The following is a 7,724-nucleotide window of genomic DNA, read 5'->3' as shown; positions in this document are numbered from 1 at the left end:
TCTTGTTCAGTATATTTTTATAATTTTAGACCTGAGTATTTCATCTCTTCTATTATGTAGGAAGATGACATTAAGTTAGAAAATTATGTCACAAGATAAGGCATATTGTTTATTTCTAGTACTCCTATCTCCTATGGCCATGCATGTAAGATGACTGAGTGCAGCAGACAAAGAGACATCAGAAGACATCTGGTGGCAGTCCTTCCCTGTACAGATGAGCAGACTGAAGCTCAATGAGCCAGTATGGTTTTGAACAAGTTTTGGAGTCAGATACAGCCAGGCTTGAGCTCTTCAGAACTATGTAAACTTGAAAAAGTTACTTAAATTTTTTGAACTTTGGTGTTTCCCTTTGTGGAATGAGGATAATAATACTTATTATCATTTCTATAAGAATGCCCTGGAGGGTTTAATTATAATTATGTATTTGAATACCTGATAAACAGTAGGCATATAGTACTTCTTAGTACTCTTCCCTTTTCAAGGTAGTAAAGTAAGTTAGTGACAGAAACCTGCACTAAATTTTGAGCACAACTGTCTTGTATTTTGTGCTTATTTCTTATTTCTATCATAATTGTTAATGAGTCCCAAGGAAGCTTCAGCTTCTGGAATTGAAATCCCTCTATTTCCTGCCTCTTTCAACCATAAGTTTTCTCTATCCCACTTTCGGGTAAATTGCTCAGGAAAGGCCGCAGATCAATAGTTCTGGATTGTAGATGTTAAATCCTATTCAAGGTCCTTCTTTTTTATCATGTTTTCTTATTCTCTAAGAACTGGACAAAAAGTCCTTTTCTAGGAATTTTTTTTTCTTAAGTTCAATGAGTAATAATATTTAGAGAAATGAAAGGCAGAGGAGAAATGGCAGACCAGAAAGTCCACACATAATACAAAGGTTTCCATCAAGGTGACTACAATCGAAAGTTATCAGTCAGTGACTTAAAAATGTACAGACATACTAGTATGCCACAAGAGATTGTAATGCGTATGACAAAAAATGCATTATTAATGAAGTACCAATTTCTTGAAAAAGATATATTTTTATTTCTTATAGATTTAAGATTAATTTTCTAACAACATAGTTTCTACTCAATTTCATTTTACTACATTTTTATTGGGAGAGAGATAGGCTGACTAGGAAATAAAGCTATTAGGACTGGTATTTGGCATAGTAAATAGTCTACCTTACTTATGTTGAAGCCTGTGAGAAATTGTACTGATATACTGAAAGTAATTGTACATAAATGAATATGTAAATTCAGGACTCTGTGTGATAGAGTTTGACATTTGGTAGTACAGCAGGGATGGTGGAAGTAAGGTAGGCCAGCACAGCACACATCTCTCTTTTGTTAGGAGGAAATATATTGCCAGGGCATCTGACTCATATTCTCATTCTTCCTCATACTATAATTTAAACACAGGTGTATAAACATTGAGATAAGGGACAGTGAGATAAAACATATCTTTTATCTTCCTGACTAAACACAACAGATGGAAAACCCACTAGTGGCATAGTGAGGTTTTAGGCATTTGGACCAAAACCAAATACAGGGTAGATAGAATCAGGGAAATTCTTTGTCATGTGGCAGACCTGAATTTGGACCTTACACTCACTGCAGGAGACATTAATCTGAATCTCATAAAATCCAATGTTTCTCATTCAGTTGAGTGGGTATTATCCAAACATTACCTCTAATGCCTTTGCCTGGAGTTCCACCTGCTCTTCATATTCTGCAACAGAATAAAATTTGAAGTAGCCAAATTTAAGTCTAATTACCTACCAGGATAAATAAGAAAATCCTACTTGTTTTTATTTATTGAATCTAATAAATATTCCCCCTCTTAAATAAAAGTTATATACAATAAAAGAACAAAATAGAAAATAAGCAGTAGGGAAAGTGAAAAGAATGTAAATGTGACAACCATAAAAGTTAACATAATAGTCATGATTAACTTTAAAATTAGATGACATCCTTGGCAGCTAAGATTAAAGGGAATCACTTAAAAGTTACACACTTTGCACTGAACACCAAAATTCATTTGAGAAATATCAAATAAGTTAAACTATAAAGTTTATGGAAAGAGAGAACACAGAGGATATCTTCATGATCCAAAGATTTCTTACAAAAGACACAGAAAATACTCTTTATAAAAATTTAAATAGACTATCAAAATTATAAACTGCTTATCAAAGGACATTTCATGAAGAAAATGAAAAGGCACACATTTGCAGAAATAGTCACATCATCTTACATATATCTAACAAAAGATTTATAATCATAATATGTAAAGATCTTACTACTTAATAATAAAAAGCCAAACAGTCCAAAACGTTTAAAGTGGGCAAAAAGTTTGAATAAAAAGGAAGATATATGAATGACCATGAATGCATGAAAAGGGGCTCAATATCATTAGTTATCAAGGAAATATAAATTAAAATTACAATGAGATATCACTACATATCCTCTAGAATGGTTGAAATTTTAAAACTTGACAGCATGAAATATTAGAAATGGAAGTTCTCCCATGTGTGTAAAATGACACAACCACTTTGGAAAACATTAAATATACCTACCCTCTGATCTACCAAAAGCTGTGGACAAGAATATTCATAACAGATATACTCAAATATCCCCAAATTATAATCAACCAAAATATTCATCAATAAGAAAATTGATAAACAAGCTGTAGTATATGCATGCACTGGAACCTACTCAGTCATTAAGTGGAACAACTGTTAAACATGTGATAGCATCATGAATCTCAAAAACATTGTGCTACAGAATACACGAAAGAATTTATACATTTTCCCACTTATATAAAGTTTTAGAACAAGAAAACTATCTTTTGATTAACAAAATCAAAATTGTATTGTGGTTTCATGGAGGGGAGGGTCAAGAGGAAATTAACGGGGAAGGGGTACCAAGAAACTTTCTGAGATAATGGAAATGATCTAGATTTTATAAGGATATGGATTACATAGATGTGTGCATTTGTCAAAATTCATGAAACTGTACAATTACAATTTTGCATTTCATGCTATGTAATTAGAAAAGGGATAGAGATTTTCCTTAGTTACTAGAGTGTTGAAATAAACTATGCTCTCAACTACAGTTTGAAGGCAAATTATGGAGAAGATTTTACATGTCCAAGAGACCACAGAGATCCTAGGCATCCCCACTAAGACACCTTGTTTTCATTATCTCTAGAAACTTGATCTCAACTAATTTCTCCCCCTCTTAAACCTTTTGTGGCTGTAGACAGGCAGCATCTGCATCACCTGGCAGCTTGTTAGAATTGCAAATTCTCAAGCCCCACCAAAGCAGAATCCTTGGGCAGGAGTCCAGGAATCTTTGTTTAACAAGCTCTCCAAGTGGTTGTGATACACATTAAAATATGAGGCTCTCTGCTGTATTATAATCTGAGGTGGCGAATTAGGAATTTGACACCATTAACAGACCACCAGCAAAGTGCTTCAGCTTCCAGTGCTGAGTGAACACACAAGCCCTTGATTGGGAAGAACCATTTCAAAGCCCGTTGGCAGCCTCTGAGCAAGCATGAGTATTCTGGGCACAGGAACTCCACTGTATGGCCGCCAGAGTCTCCCTCTTAGAGAAGTAGCAGGGCCAGCCAAGAAACAAATGCCATTTCTTCCACTTCCTTTTTCTTCTCATTCCTGACCCAGTGGCATTGCTGACCTACCCACCAGATTTAATTACAGGCTGAGAGAGAAGGTAGTGTTTGAATTTGGTTCCCTAAGGAAAAAATGACTTACTTCAGCTACTGGGAGATGTGCTTTCAGAAGGACAGAGGGACTGCATGGCGGAGAAGCTCAAATAATCAGCACTCTCTGTGAGAATTTCCAAATAGCCTCCAGGATGAGCTGAAAGCAAGATGAGAAATGACTAAGAAATACAGTTCACCTTGCCAAGATTTACGGCAAGCCCTCCAAGTGATTGTGATGCACATTAAAGTATGAGATGCTCTGCTGTATTATAATCTGAGGCGGTGAATTAGGAAACTGATACTATTAACAAACCACCATCAAAGTGCTTCAGCTTCCAGTGCTGAATAAACACACAAATCCTTGATTGGGAAGAATCATTTCAAAGTCAGTTGGAGGAAATCTAGAATCCTACCCAGGTCCTGCACTGGCCTACACATGCACCTGAAGAATGGTTATCTTACCATTTGGAGTTAGCAACATACAACATGTATAGTAGACCCACAAGTCTAAACCTATATTTCCCAACTATAGGCTGAGTACTTTGTCTTTATTCTTTTAGCATCCTCATAATTGAGTGAAGTTCTATAATTGAGTGAAGTTCAAACTGCTTGCCACATGACAGCCAATAAGTGGAGTGACAAGCAGTTGGGGCAAGAAAAGTGATTTTATTTGGAAAGCCAGCAAGCCAAGAAGATGGTAGACTAGAGTCCTAAAGAAAGTACAAGATTCAGGCTTCTTTTATGTCAAAAGGAGAAGGAAACGAGAGGGGATTGAGGTCAAGATGTGATTAATGACCATAGACATCTGGACGTTAGCAAAGGTCCAAGGGTGATGATGAAACTTCTTTCCTTTTGTTCTATGAACTCTGGTTGCTGTGGTCCCATACACGAGGTTTCTATACATCTTTTGATAAATAATTATTGTTTTTGTACATACCTTCCTTATTTCCTTGGAGAGGTAGTTTTGAGCAGGAAGGTTATTTCAATAATTCCTAGATTAGATTCCTTCAACTATTAGCATATTTATGTGCAGAACTTAGCAGAAGTTGCTAAGTGATAGGTTATAGAACTGGGCAGGCTCAAGCAAGGTGAAGTTAGAAAGACTGATTATTTTGTTCTATTATAATTCTCCTTTGGATACTTAAGGCAGGTGTGGAAGAAAATTATTGTCTCCCCAAAGCATTATAAACACACACGTAGGGCTACAAAATTACATGAGGAATGCCATCTCTCATAAGGTTGATAACATAAATATTATCCATTCTTCGCTTGCATTGAAACCACTAACTAGGACCTCAAATATAATGGTAAGTAAAGGAAAAGCACAATTTTTACCTCTATTAGATGAATTTTAGAAATAAAAGGCAAACAGGTAAAGAAGAGTCAGATAATCTTGGCTTTGAATCCCCATTTTAACCACTCTTAGCTAAGTGACCTTGGATGAGTTTACTTAAATTTTCTAAGCCTCATTTTCTTTATTTGTAAAAAAAAAAAAAAAAAATTCCCTCCCAGAAGTACAGATTAAAGGAGAAAAATATATGTAAAGTACATAGTATGTACTGACTTCTGTTAAGTACTCAATTAATGATAATCATCATCATCATTGACTAATAAGTAACACTCATTTACATTTCAGAAAAGATAAATATTTATGTATATACAATTCAAACATGTGACTATATTTTATCTTTTAGGAATATATCCTAGGAAGACGTAGAAGGTTGTGCTCTTTATGATAAAAGAGAATCTTATTTGACTTCAAATAAGTTGTATTTCAGGTAACCAGGGCAAATCGCTGTCAAATACTTTATAAATAAAATCAAGATATATATAAGTAAACATACTTACCTAAATAATTGACATCTTAATCAGCATAAAAGAAAAAAATTAATCTGCTTTTTAAATAATTTTAAATTAAATACAAATTTATTTATAAATAAGCCGTGATTGTTTGAATACCTTTCAAAATGCAATTCTGCGTGTTTATGCACTCTTTCACAATATAAAAGACATTGAAGAGACTCATGAAGAGATATTTGCACACCTGTGTTCATTGCAACCTTATTCACAATAGCCAGTGGGTGGAAGTAACCCAAATGTTTATTGATTAATAAAGAAAACATGGTGTGTATATATATATATACACACACACACACACACACACACACACACACACACACACGACATAAGTTATCAATATATAGATACATATGTATCATATATAATGGAATATTGTTTAGCTTTAAAAAGAAAAATATCCTGTGTTATACACTATATCATGGAAGAAACTTGAGGACATTATACTGAGTGAAATAAGCCAGTCAAAAAAGACAAATATTTGATTTCACTAATCTGAGGTATCTAAAGTAGTCAAACTCTTTACATAGAAATGGAAAGTAAAATGGTAGTTGCCAGGGGCTGTGGGAAAGGGGAAATAGAATGTCGTTCAATCGGTGTGGAATTTCAGTTCTAGAGATCTGTTTTTCAACAACGTGAATATACTCGACACTATTCAACTGTACACTTAAAAATGGCTAAGATGGTGAATTTTTTTATGTGTGTTTTACCACAATTTAAAAAAGATACTGGATAAGTTTCATCTTTGTCATTTTAATCTATTTTCTTTTTAAACAAAGGGTAAACTGATAGGTTGCTCTTTTTGTCATTGTTGTTAAATCATGTCAAATTTTTGCCTAGAGCCTGAGATGCTGCACCCATAAGAAATTCCATCTTCCTTCTCAATTTAAGAAGGTTTTGGTCACGAGGAGAATGAAAATGAAACATAAAAAACTAATATTAGTTTTTCTTAACTTTTTTTTTTAAACACCTACAGTACCTGGTATTCCTAAGTGGTCTCCCATCCAAGTACTAACCAGGCCCAACCCTGCTTAGCTTCAGAGATTTGATGAGATCAGACACGTTCAGGGTGGTATGGCCATACTCTTTCTTAACATTTTAACATATTCTTTTTTATGTTTAAAATAAAAGAATCTAAGTAAATGAAGTTAACATTTAAACAGAAAATTAATTAGAACTCAGAAATACAGATAGCAAGGACGCCTTGGTATTCAGTTAGGTCTTTGTAATTGCTAAGAAAGAAAATGTTCATTTCCCACAATCTAGTCCAGACAAGAAACCAATTTGGATGAGTGACCTATTATGATAAGAAGAGGTCTCTGGTTACAGCTCTTACAAAACTTCAATTTTCTTTCAACACAACAAGCATCACTTTTGACAATCCTGCTCCACAGGAGACAGAAGCCCTTACAAATTCGCTATCACTCAATCATCCCCATTCTCTGCTTTAAAGGTCAGGTCTAGAGGTTATAAAGTTGATTTGAATCTTCTGATGACAGTCAGAGGAATAACCCAGTCTTGCATGCAGAAAAAAACTAAGAGAGAATTTATTGCTTTTAAATATTCTAGATAATTTTTTGTTGTTCCCTATAGAAACACAATAGGATAAGTGATATAGTGAAAAATGTCTTAGATCTTAGAAGTCATTGGTTCTATAACTCCTCACTATTATTTTGAGCCTGAATGAGGAACATAAATTTTCCAAATTTTCATTTTCTCATTCTATAAAGTAGGTCCTAGATAGACCCAGCACCACTTTTAGATCCTGCACTTTGAAAACTTTCTGTGGTTGTGTCTCTTCCCACAGAGCTAAGAATGAAAGGGACGAGGGAAGCTGGGCCCACTCAGACTCTACACATCTTTCTTCCAGACCATAGTCTGATTCACAAATCCCCAGAGTTCTCTGTCCCAAATGGACCCAGCCCTATTCTAAGATTGTGTGAGCGTTATTACCTGGTCCGTCCTCTTGAGGAGCCACCGCAGTGCTATTGAGCACACCCTAGGTCTAAGAAGTGGCCAGGTGGGGTCTATTTGCATGCTGTGTGAACAAACCTTGGACATATGGAATAGAGTCTTGTCTTGTTCATTTGTTGCTTTCAGTATTATATTCCACTTATGGGTGAAATGATTCTTGACTCAATCTCACT

The 7,724-nt window shown here is 34.8% G+C and overlaps 1 pseudogene; it reads right to left on the bottom strand.

The window, feature by feature from the left end:
• Positions 1 to 6,544: 6,544 nt before the first annotated feature.
• LOC118601293 lies at positions 6,545 to 6,663 on the bottom strand (annotated as a pseudogene).
• Positions 6,664 to 7,724: the final 1,061 nt, after the last annotated feature.

The sequence above is a fragment of the Rousettus aegyptiacus genome, unplaced genomic scaffold, assembly GCF_014176215.1.
Source record: "Rousettus aegyptiacus isolate mRouAeg1 unplaced genomic scaffold, mRouAeg1.p scaffold_m13_p_3, whole genome shotgun sequence".
NCBI lineage: Eukaryota > Metazoa > Chordata > Mammalia > Chiroptera > Pteropodidae > Rousettus > Rousettus aegyptiacus.
Note: the sequence above shows the minus strand (reverse complement) of the source record. Positions and strands in the feature narration are given on the sequence as shown.